The sequence below is a fragment of the Rhipicephalus microplus genome, chromosome 3 (assembly GCF_043290135.1).
Source record: "Rhipicephalus microplus isolate Deutch F79 chromosome 3, USDA_Rmic, whole genome shotgun sequence".
Taxonomy (NCBI): domain Eukaryota; kingdom Metazoa; phylum Arthropoda; class Arachnida; order Ixodida; family Ixodidae; genus Rhipicephalus; species Rhipicephalus microplus.
The window spans coordinates 124,061,249-124,074,755 of NC_134702.1; positions in this window are offsets into that span (position 1 = coordinate 124,061,249).

The window sequence follows — 13,507 nt, forward strand, 5'->3', positions numbered from 1 at the left end:
GCTAACGCGGGGGTTTCGACTTCCTTCTAAGCCTAGCCGTGCGTCGCTGAGCCGTGTCCGGGGAAAGGCGGGTGCTGGGGGTTGAGCCGATGCCGGGTGATTGGACCTTCAAGGCCTCGCGGCAAAGGCAACACACCCCTGTGGACCTCCTTCACGTAGATGGCACCCCTGGGCTGACCCACGCAGGGGAAATAGGCAGTCGCCCTTTCCTATCTCTCTCCTCTTTCATCTTTGTCTTTATCTGTTACTTTTTATCTATCCTGCCATTCCTTCCGTTTATTTTCGAATTTCCTGGCGCCTAGGGTTAACCTTGTGTAGTTACCGAACCTTGGGTAGTTATATCTGGTTATAGCGGCGATGTATGACTGGCGCCTTCAAGTTTTCTGCCTTCTAGTGTCCCTGGGTTGGGCTCGGTGGTGGGTGGTCACATTTTCCGCTGAACATCAAATGCTTCATATGGCAAAATCTTCCTCTTTCTCAATGATCAATCCCTCAAAAAGGAACCGCACTGACAGGAGCTCCAAACGAACCGAAACCGATTGTGACCACTTCACGAGCTTTCTACTCATACACGTTTTTGCAGATAACGTCTCTGTTGCAGGACTGTCGGTTTTACTTTTAGCTAGAGCCCAAGCTAACCTAATAGGGAAAAGTACGATGCAAAGAAACTGTCATCCGGTGAACTTCTTGTTGAAGTAAGCGAAAAAGAGCACGCAAATACCCTTCTGAAACAGAAGCAGTTTGACTACTTGGACGTGTCCATCACCCCAACCGCAGTCTTAACACTGCTCGAAGCGTCATTTGACAACGTGGTCTGATGCGAGAAACCAAAACTGACGTCCTTGAAGGCTTTCCAAAGCAAGGAGTCAGATTACCATCAAGCGGAACAATGAAGAAGTGGTTCCACCCAATATAGTATTAACAATTAACCACTCCATCCTGCCCGAATGTGTGAAAGCTGCGTTCCTCCACTGCAAAGTCCACCCTTACCTACCCAACCCTAGAAGGTACTACAAATGCCAGAAGTACGTACATAAGTTGAACCTGTCGCAAAAAACAAACACGTGCAAAATGTGGTGATCCTGAGCACTCAACCAAGAGCTGTACTTCCACGCAAACAAAGTTCCCTAACTGTCACGGGCCGCGCGCAGCGTACTCGCGGACACGTGAAATTTTCAAAAGGGAAAAGGAAGTTATACATATAAAAGTAACGGAAAACATCACATTCTCTGAAACCTGGAAGAAGGTCTCACTCTTCTCCGGAAGATTGTACGCTGACGTAGAACGCTAGGGGGCTGGGCGGCGTCTAGTAACGGTGGGCACGCAGTACATCTTTGCTGATGCGTGCACATTTCGTCCCCCCCCCAAGCAGCCGCAGGCTGCACCAACGTTCGAAGTCCAGCAGGTCAACCTCCATCAGACTTCGGAGACTACAATGAAAATGCGAATCCCACAGGTCAACCTCCATTAGACCTCGGGACGACACAGACAATTGAGAGGGCTTCTGTTCCTCTTGAGAAACGCCCCTTAGCCTCCGAGTGTTCATGAAGGCAATGGATGTGACACCGGCGTTCTCAGCGTCTTCGATGCTCACGAAATCTCTCCTATTAAAGCGGAGCCCAATAGAATGCCTCAGAGGGAAAGACACCGTCCAGTTCAGGCACCTGACAAATGCGGCGAAGTCTGAATAACTCTTCTTCCTTTCTTCATTCTTAAAAATGACTGCCGAGAGTTTACGCCCCTGGAACTACCCAGATATCCTGAAGAACCTGGACGACAACTATGAAATACTTGCACAACGCCAACCTGACATACTTTGCCTGCAGAAGACAGAACTAAACTCAACACACACTAAATTTCTAAGAAGATATGTGGTATATTGAAAAGACAGGCACGGAACTGCCCATTCGTCCGGTGATGTCGCTATCGTTGTGCAGAAAGCAATCCCGTCTCAAAGCCTCACTCTGGTTACTGATTTAGAGGTAGTGGCAATACGAACCCTTATCTTTGGACCAAAGACAATTGTGTGCTCAATATATATCCCTCCACACTGTCACCTGTCTATTAAAGAGCTTGAAACACTCGTCGACCCACTCCTGCATCCATTCCTCCTGGTTTGAGATTTTAATGCGCAGAACCTCTATGGCGATGCAGAAAAACAAATTCTTGAGGCTCCCCAATCGAAAACTTCCTCTTGTCCTCCGGCGCTTGTATAGCAAACAAAAAAAAGAACCAACACACTTGAACGCAGCGTGGAATTCATACGCAGCAATAGATCTAGCTACGGGCTCTTCTTCACTCATGGCAACCACAGAGGGAGGTGTTATTCATAACCTCTACGCAAGTGATCAATTTCCTGTCAGTCTAAAACACAGAGGAAGTACAAGTAAGACGACTACAAATGTATTCAGGTTTAGAGAACGATATGCTGACTGGATAAAATTCCGAGAACATACAAAACTGTCGCGTTCCTCTATTGAAAACCTAGACATTGATGACTGTCAAGCATTGGTCGTACTTCATATCATATATGCCGCAGAGCAATAAATCCCACAGATATCTGGCAATACGCGAAACAATCGACTGCCTTGGTGGAATGCGAAGTGCGAAAAAGCTCGTGAGAACAAAACACAGCTTGGTTGAAATTTCGCAGGTACCCTGCAGCTGACAAATTCATAAATTTCAACTGTGCAACAGCATATGGTAGGCGTATCCGACGAGAATCAAAGCGGCAGAGCTGGCAGTTGTTTCTCTCGTCAGTTAACTCCTACACTGATACGTATAGTATAGGGTGTAAAACAAAGAGCACTTCAAAAGCAGAACACTCATCCGGTGCCTTTCGTCAGTACTGCTGGTGATACACTGGAACACCAGGCAGATGCCACAGGCCAACATTTTGAGTACATCTTCTGCTCAGCATATTATAAAGACTCCTTTAAACTACAGAACCTTGCTAAGGAGCATAAGCCCAGCCATATTAGAAGGTCATCTGCTGGAGGCTACAATACTTCGTTTACTATAGACGAATTGAAGGCAGCGCAAGCAACATGTGGCGACTCAGCAGCAGTCCCAGACAGGATTACATATGGCATGCTGAAACACTTACATGAACACACGCTTGATGCTATTCTCTTACTGTTCAACAATGTACGGTCCTCTGGGTGGCTACCCATGGCCTGGAAAGAGGCAGTTATTATACCCATCCCCTAAAAAGGAAAAGAAGCCACACTTGGTGCTCGTTACAGGCCTAACACCCTTACTAGCTGCTTGTGCAAGGTATTTGAAAAGATTGAAAACGACAGCCTTATGTATATTTTGAATATAATTACCTCCTTGGCAGGCGTCAACCAGCGTTCAGATCAGGCCGGTCGACAACTGACCAACTAGTAGCATTCGAATGCTGTGGCAGGTATGCTTTTATTTACAAACAACACTGCCTTTCTGTATTTTTAGAATTGGAGAAGGCTTATGACACGACATCGCATTATGGCATTCTCCATGACCTGCAATCTCTTGGAGTGTCAGGAAACGTGCTAGATACAAATAAAAGCTACCTCTTTGAACGTACGTTCGTGCTTCACATTGGAAATGCCCTTTCAAAGCGGTTCACGCAGGAAAAACGTGTCTCCAAGATGGTGTTCTTAGTTGCACACTTTTAATTGTTAAAATAAACTTTTTAGGCACTTTAATGACTCAAAGAATTTCATGCTTTTTATGTGTAAATTACATTCAGATCAGCTACAAATCATGCAACCTAGCCATCTGCGAACATCAAATTCAGTTGGCAGTAAACAAACTCTCAAGATGGGCAGACGCAAATGGTTGAAAATTTAACTCTCGCAAATTTATCTGCTTACAATTTTCTAAAATACGTGGCCTGAGGCCCGTCGGAAACATTTTAATGAATGGACACACCAATACTACTAAGAAAGATCATAAAGTTTTATGTGCTGTAATGAATGGAATGCTCAGCTTTGTCCCACATATCAAGCACCTGCTATTGAAACGCTTGAAAGCCTTTAACTTGCTCAAGATTCTCTCGCATCGATCATGGGGTACAGATCATGATTGTCTATTAAACCTCCTCAGCAGTATAGCGCTCTAACGTATTGATTATGGCTTGGTTGTATCAGAATCAGCGTCGAGATTCACACTTAAGAAGCTTGACCCAATGCATCACCATGGGATTCTTCTGGCTAGTGGTGTTTTCCGAACTAGTTCAACAGCCACCCTGTATGTTCAGACAGACCGGCGGTCATTAGAACGATGATGGAAGTTCACAAGCATCAAGTATGTCACCAAGGTGCCTTCCTATGTCAACCACCTATCTCGCTAGCTATTGCGGGATACATCAAACACCCACGTCGGTTTGACGCGACCATCAGCTACGCCAACAAATTCCTTCAGAGTGGCCTCCCACTTTAAAAATCTGCACATACAAGTCTCCAAACTTCAACTAAGTTCCCACAAGGACTTTGTGACACCGTGGGAAACGCGGGCTATCAATTGTGACTTGTCATTCATAGAGGTAGAAAAGCATGCCCTCCCATTCGCAATTGATCAGCATTTTATTTACTTGCAGGCAAAATAGAGGTGTCCTGAGTACTTCACTGATGCTTCCAAGTCCCCGGCCGTCGCATGTGCTGCATATGGTCCGGCGTACTCTAAATCTGCAACATTAAACGAACATACCGACATATTTACTGCTGAGTGCTATGGAATACTTGTAGCTAGAAGGCACATCTTAAAGGTGAAAAAACCAGCCTCCATTATATGCACAGATCTCCTCAGTGCAGTGACTGCGTTGTCTTCCGCAAAGATATAAAATACCATTGACTAATGCCCTTTTAAGTTGCCACATGTCAGCCTACAGAATCAAGCTTAAAGTCACGCAATGCTGGATTCCGTGACACTGCAACATAGCTGGCAATGAGGTGGTGAACCGACTGGCGAAGTCCGCTGAACTCTGCCCATCAGTATACGTAGTCGTAATTTCGTATGAGGACTTGAGGTCGCTAACCCAAAACCGAATGTGTAGGCAATGCCAAGAGGATTGAAACGCAGCAATCGAAAACAAATTGCTCTTAGTAAGCCAAGAATAGGAAGATCTGCTCTTGAAAAACGTAACAGGAAACAAGAGGTTGCACTTTGCAGACTCAGAATCAGTCATACACATGTAACACACTCGCACCTTTTAAGCAACTCTCCGGCACCGTGTCGTGAAAAGTGTGATGTGCGATATGTCGTTCATGTTTTAATTATGTGTCCGTCCTTTAAACCAGAAAGACTGCGTCACTTGCCAAAGTTATAAAAATGCTGCCTCACCCTTTGTTTTTTCTTCGTAACGATCCCCTGTTTCCCACAAAAGTAGCCGATGTAGGCTTGCTACATTCCATTACATATTGTCGCTAATCACAGCCCTCTCTCAATCTTGAAGGAACCGCTGAGACTTCTTTACCAAATGTCATCCAGCACGCACTCCTTGTGCTGACAAGGGCAGCTGCCGACACTGCGTGAAACTGTAAAGCCCATAGGTTCAGCCCCTTTTAAAGTCATCACACAAAGTCATGACACTTGAGTTTAAGCCCTATGCACTACTCTTTTATTCTTGCCACGCTGAGTATAACTTTTGATAATCAAACCGACTAAAACCCCTGTTTTCGGCGCTCTTTGGCCTTAGTTGCCCTTGCGCCACTAAAATCTACCGTCATCATCATCATCATCATCATCATAATAATGTGTTTTGAACGAATTCAAGTAAATGAAAAAAGTTTCATTCGTGTAAGAATCCAGCCTCGGTTATCTGCGTGGCCAGCAGAATTTCCGCTACCGAGCTCCGGTATTGCTTGAAACAACTTCGGAAAAGAAAACACGATGCCGCATACTCAAAGAAGTCACTCTAACGCGTTCTACAATGCGAGGCAAGATCGTACGATTACGTCAAGCGCCAAAACCCGCGAATAGCAGTAAGGGGGTGTTTCAAAGACACATTTATTACAAGTCACTCAGGCATACTCGGTCATCGTCATCTGCAAAAAAACTTTAATAGAAAATTGAGACATGTAGGTTTTAATGTTACCGCACGAACATGTTTGCTCCGTTTGCTGATTCGTGAAAAGTAGAAATGTGCTTGTATATGGCCACATAACTATAGCTGCACTCGGCATTTGATTGAAGCTTGAAATGCTCGTATTACGCGCACAGTCGGTCATGTTCGTACGGCGTTTTTGAGGCATGTAGTGAGAGCCGATGCTTGGGTAGGAATTAAGAAGGCGATGGGGCCTGATTACGCTACGGCGTTCTAGTCTTGATTGCTAACGTCAAGTTTCCTCCAAGTTCCGATCCTGAAATGAAGATTTACGCACAAAATACTTTGCATAAGTTTAATAGTGAGATAACTTGCTTGCAGGATATGTTAGGTGGTAAGGTGTATGGCAGCATAGGGCACCTGATGTGTCCGTAGGTAGATTTCACTGGCTTGCACTGGAGGCAGAATGCACAGAAGTGCATGAGCTGCCATGCACATCAATAGAGGTGTGCGATAAATGATGGAAGGTGGGAAGCGATATTCAGGCGTTCACCACTGTGGTGTGCTGCTCACAATAACTCTAAAAATTGTTATACCATAATGTAAGAAACAAACCTTAAACGTTTTTTAAAAACTATTTACCAAACTCAGCAAATAAAAACGCCAGAAAATGTGATATACCAGTTAGCTTGTTTAGCTGCGAGCACAGATTACCTTCTTCTTTGCTTGCTGCTAAAAAATAATGATAATAGAAGTGCTGTATTTAAATCGCTGGAGGCTTTTAGCTAGTCAAGGCTACACTATCTCATTTTAAAATGAAGCGAAGGTCACTACCCTCCAGCCTCATTTTTAGAACAAAGCTTCACTCATTTTCTCAATACACTTCAAATTATCCTTTTGGTAGGCATTAGGACATGACACCGCATTAAGCAATCAAATAACTGCTAATACGTTTGCAACGTAGCCGTAATCAGTATACAGGGCACAGTCATGGTGTCCTGTTTACGTCCCGCGTTCAGGATATACCTTGTTGAAGGTTCTTGGTAGTGAAGGGAGTGTCAACTAGCCCTTAAAAGTTACTTTATATTCTTAGAACGAAATTGAGAAATTTCAAATGTATTTACCACATCGCAGCACTAACCTATGGTACCAGATAATGGCTTCCTATGTCTTCAGAAAGCCCGTTTACTTAAGAGCCAAAAAAGACTAGTTACTAGCTAGCTGTTTATAATATGGTTGACGCATATTACGACGTGGCTCTGTCTTTTAACTGCGTACCACCATCACACCTGTTCAACGCAGCTTCACGTTACACATGCCGCAATTACTTCACCGAGGCTCATAATGAAACGCATGTTTACTATATCGAATGGCAGTCAGTGTTCATTGTTGTGTGCGCAAAATAATTATTTATGCCCTGCAGAGGTGGTCTAGTGGTTAAGGTACTCGGCGGCTGACCCCAAGGCCGCGGGATGGAATCCCTACTACGCCGGCTGCATTTTCGATGGAGTCGAAAACGCTGTAGGCCCGTGAGCTCAAATTTCGGCGCACGTTGAAGAATCCCAGCTTTTCGTAATTTGCGGAGCCTTCCACTACGGAGCTCTCATATTTATATGGTGGTTTTGAGACGTTGAACCCACCGATCAGTAACAAATATTTATTGTTGTTTTATTACTGTTTTCTTCATTATTATCACATATATAACCTAGAGTTTGTGTGAGAAAACTTCGTATGGTGAGGAAGTCATTTTTGTGTAACGATATGTCTGATTGTCTGCCTCAGAGCCTTATCCGGACGTACTACCAGACCGACTATTTCCCACGTGGATCAAGTATGTCTCTCTGAACGCTCACCTCGCTTGGCGCGACCAGAAGACAACACGATATGATGAAAGCGCAGTCAACGCCTATTTTTCGCCCGGTGAACATGCTGTTTTCATACCGACAGCCATAATGCGCCGTCCGTTCTTATACATGTACGGGCCAATAGGACTGAACTATGGTGCTCTTGGAACGGTAAGCACTTGTTTCTCTTTTTTCGCCATTTTGGCAAGAATACACCTATGCAACAACACGGAATCGCGAAATCAAAACTGCCCCGCATATATTTCCGTATGTTGTTCTGACAAAACACAGGGTAAAGTAATTCGGACATGCTATAACCTAATATGCGAAGCCCTTAAACTCCAAGAAAAAGAAGCACAATGCACCATGCTCTGAAACCAATATTTGCTAGAACTGACGTATTTCAACATTGCTTTTTTCGACAAAATATTTTTTACAGAAATGCCCTTCCTAATTACATCTTTGATGGGGTAAATTTTTTTGACACATTAGAAAGCTTGTTGTTTTAGTGACCTTTTTTATTTTTATCACTGTTACCTAGAATGTAAGATATGTTTAGTCGCAAATACCTGTTTGATTGCTAGCTGTGGTTAGCCTAGTAATCCGGATCTCTCTGTTAATTATCTTTCATGTTCTCTTTTTATTTTGTTTGACTTTGCACTCCCACGTGGGGTTGTTCTGGCGTGTAGTAGTGTGTTGTAAATAAACAATAAGTAAAGAATATAATTACGCATAACGCATGCTGTTGTTATTCGATATCGCAATATTGTCATCACTTTGCAGAATGTACACGTGAAAAATAGCAAGGTCTCTCGCTAAAGGTACCATATGTATATGAGAAGCACCGGGCGCTAACGATTACGCTGGTGGCAGCCATGCGCAAGAGAGAAACCTGAAGAGGCGCAAATAACACGGTGCTGGACTGGTGCTTCTTAACGAAACAATCTTGGATTGGATACAGAGACCCGCAGTTCACTTTAAGTTAACGCGCACGGTACAAAATTATTCGAATGACTTTCTTAGTCGGGCTCTATAAGGCGTCCGGCATTGTCCATGGCGCTGTCCGTGCACCGGCAGTTATCTCTCTGCTCTCACTTCCTTTCCCATAGCAACAGCTGTAGGCACATGCTCTTAATCTCGTTCCTAGCAACCAGAACATGTGGTGCGAAAAAGTGTAGGAGCGGGTAGCTCCAGTGCTTCACCGCTACTTCTCTCCTTCGCTTTCTCTCTGCCCTGTGCCCCACTCCACCGTCCACTTGCCCCTCACTTCCGATCGTTGGCTGGCCGCGCGCCTCTCGAGAGCTTCCGGAAATGTGTGCTCGAGACGCCGCTATGACACGCTAACGCCTAACCAAGAACGCTGGCGACGCACTCTCCCATCCACTCACTCCTCACTCTCGACCGTTCGCTGGCTGGGCGCATTTCAAGGAGATGGCAGAAGTCCGTGAAGGCGAATGTCTGAGGGCAACTGTACCCTCCCGGCGCAAGAAATGTATTTGCATTTTCTCACAATTTCATCCGGGGAGGTGGAGGCATTTTTTTATATTTCAACAACACACAGGAGAAATCCCCACCGGCACTAGTTTGAAGGTAAAGATGCACTGCATATGTACATGGGGTGGCCAGTGAACAGTTGTGCAGCACAAGCAGTTGGTTTTTTTTATTGCAATCAAAAAACTCGCTAGCAGACGCTGCCTGCATCAGCGTTGCAAGACGAGATGGCGGGAGGAGACGAAAATGCAGATTGTGGAAGTGAACGCCACGGAGAAAATTCTTGGAGGAGAAAAGGGGTGGTAACTAGCGTCGGCTCGCACACGATGCTTGCGTCGGCATCGCGAGGCGAGAAAGGGGCAGCGTAGTAGAGAAGAGAGGGTAGGGGATGGTTTTCGCAGTAGGTGTGGTCACGCCGCGCACTAGAGTGAGCCATAAATATTACTGTATATACACCAGAGGGAATTCTTGTGCTAGTTTCTATGCGAGCTGCAACGCACGGCGCCTTAGCGACCACCGGAGTAATGGGTAGTACATGGATATACATAAACTTCGCACTGTGTGTTCCGATTGCCTTCGGATGGCTTGAAGTTGTTTTTTTCACGAAACAACAATCAGCAATAGTTTATCATTTATGCTTCCACACTTCAACTTTCTAGACACATCGATTCTCTTCGGGTCACGAAATTCAAGACGGCTTGTTGTTTTGTTCGAAACAAAACCAAGATGCAAAAAAACAAAATCAAAAGTGCGCTCAACGCCCGCAAGCACGAAGGCTAGGCAAATCCGTGTACTACCCATCATCCACATGCTCGCTGAAGGATCTTAGCGTCAGAGTCCCCTACAGTTAAGTTCAGGAAACTCTATCGATGAACTAGACGCGAAGATGCTTCGCAGCTAATATATTGTTAAAGAAAAAAGAGACGTCAATAGATGTATTTTAAACCGGCGGTAATGGCGTGACCAGTTCACCAGCAAGCGAGCGTCGACCACCCTTCGTCTTCGTCGTCAGGCACACACGCGCGTCGCCCCTTTAAATCTCAGTTTTCATGCATGTAGCAATATTTTAAATAAGCGGTAGCATAAACACTAGATCTGTCTACCAGCAAAACTGATTTCAAGTAGATTCAGGGCGAACATAACCGCACGCTACCTCGCTTGAATAGGTAAGAAGTTATATGCTAAATTTCAGCCCACGTATGATACGTGTAACCTTAATAGACAATAGAGCAGAGTGGGTCAGGGAATAAACTGGGGTTAGGGTATCATAGTTAAAATAAATAAGAAATCAACATGGGTAAACCACGTAGCACGTAGGCAGGATAACTGGTCTTGAGGGTAACTTACTAGATTACCAGAGAAAGCAAACGCATCAAATGGGACGGAAAGTTAGGTCAGCTGATAAAATTAAAACGTTCACAAGTATAACGTGGCAGCAGAAAGCACAAGGCTGATTTGATTGATGAATCATAGGAGGGGCCTTTGGCCTGCAGTGGGAGTAGTCAGACTGATGCTGATGACACATTTAGATATGTGTGTTTAACGTTCCAAAACCGTGCACCATATGTGAGACGCCGTGGCGGAAGACGCCGGGAATTCAGACCACCTGAAGTTCTTTAACGTGCACCTAAATCTGAGCACAGGTATTGCAGCACTTCCGCCTCCACCGAAAATTCAGCTGCCGCAGCCGGCATTCGATCCCGCGGCCTGCGGATCAGCAGCCGAGTACCATAGCCACTAGACTGCCGCAACGGGGCAGGCTCATGATGATGGGGATGATGTACTGCAACCCATCACGTAATCCTGCATGAGAGGGATAGCGCTTACGAAGATGCACCGTCAGTTAGAGCGATGCTTGTTACATGAATTGTATTCAACGCTTTCAGTGGCATGAGCAAAGCAGCAAAATAATCCCAGTAGTGATAAATATTTCAATATTAAACGAAGCTTTCACGAGTTACAATCTAGGGTTAGGGTGGCATAGTTCGCGCAAAACCCGGTATCCACATGTTTACGAAAATGCGGTGTGTGTGAATATGGCCCTTATAGTGGATCGTTCTTCTATTAATTTTAGGCGCAGTTTTTCAATAGTTTAGCTTTTCTCAATCGCAGGCATGTCAGCGATCAGATATTTAAAATATGAAAACTGGATCATCTATTGTGGTCAATGGGTGCTTGAAGTTTATATAATTTTTTGTCGTTTTCATAGTTAAACTTCATAGTTTGAGACGTAACGGCCTTTGTTTACTGTAGAACTGGTGCTTAGAAGCTTGGCGCTGCTAATCACACAGGTGTAAGGTCCTGAAACGTCATAAAGCAGAGTATCTCTTCTTTTTTATTATCGTTTGTGCTCAGTGTCCGTTTCTTCGCACTCTCTCTTCAAACGTGGCGCCACCTGCCTTGCATTTGCATACAAGATGGCCTTGAGCGAAGAGAGCACTCGCATGCCATATAGCGTGCTAAGAGGATGCGCTCCAGACGTCTAACTATTCCTTCAACTATTTGAATCACTGTAACGTTTAGTCATAAGAGCTACTATGTAGTGCCGCATAAGGTATACATTATGTCTAAAGAATATTCAGAATGACGGTCACTGGGAGTAAGAGCTCCACTGCCAGTCACGAGGAAGCAGTTCTACTGACAGCTCAATGAAAGCAGGAGTTCGCGTGACATAATAAATTGCTGCTATTCTATGCATTTCATCGTTCCTGAGGCGAACACTGCGCAATAAATGCCGAACTAACTCAATGAAACACCTTTCACTTTCATGATATACCAATTACATTTATATATAGAACAACCTAAACTGTTTTTCTCTTCAAAAAAAAAACAACACTTCGTCTGTCCACTTTTTGCATTTTAGTAGAACGGGAGGAAAGATATCTCAATCATGCAATGAATGATGCAACTACGCCTCAAATGCTGGGTTGCCCGCATTCAAAAACATTGTTTTGAAATGGCTTTAGTTATTGAAATTCATTTTCAGTGGTGTTTATTCGCATCACACGGTTCAGTTTGGCTCAAATAATCAGGGTGGTGAAGGAAACGTACCTGGAAAACTCGGCTGAAATTGGTGACTAGATAAAATTGGGATATCTCAAGATTACTCTAGCCCTTCTTACGCGTGAGGTTTTCGCATCATTCAATTTTATACAAGAATGTTGGATACCGGGATTTGCAAATAAGCCCTAAACAACGAGGCACATCTCCGCCCAAGCGACTTCACCTGCCCAAGCTCAACTTGGCTCTGGAGCGACTAATAATCGCTCTGCCGTATTCACTGATTTATTACGAGCTATCAAGGAGCTCAAGAAAATTCCCAGAAAGATGGAAATCTGCGAGGTGATTCATAGGATGAACCACAGTACAGCTACTTGCATCATGGTACATTAGATTCAAGGCCATGATGCAAACCCACACATTTCTTCTGACCAGCAGGTGCATTGTCCTCCAGATAGACCTTCCCGCTATTTTCCTTGCACCTTGGCCCCTAAACGCCCTCCATACCCGTAAAAACCTTCTCCAGCAGGACACACGTGCTCCTATTCCATCATGTGTCTTCTCTCTCCCTCCTCACTTTACTAGGGCGGAGATAATAGGCTTTGGGCAGGGTTGGCCCTCACACCGGCTGTTATATAATCATAGAACTGGTTGCATTCACCAGGTGGTGATATGCGTTCATATTGTACTATTTCAGTGATGCAACAGATGCATACCATCGTATATTGACATGTAATTGGTTATAGTCGGAACGCTCTCGTCACCTCCTTTATACAGGCCTTCGCTACAGTGACACAAACAGTTACAGCTGCTAAGTACATGATAGCACAATCCATAAGACACCAGTTCACTTCATACACAAAACTGGCCTAATAGGGCAGATTCAATACACACAAACGCAAAAATATTATGCCCCCCCTGCCACTATTGCCGTTAAATCAGAGGTTTTTCCTCAAAGCCGGTCAGCACTTATTTCAAGAGCCGTGGGTGAACGAGCTCGGCAAAAGTAATAGAATGCTGCGTGCACTTTTACAAAAAATTCAGAATTACAACTGCAGAAAACATCTTTCGGGTGAAGCCGATGGGTATAACCTTTAGTCGCTGTCGTACCGGCTGAGTCCACGGAGTGAGATTTCGATAACTT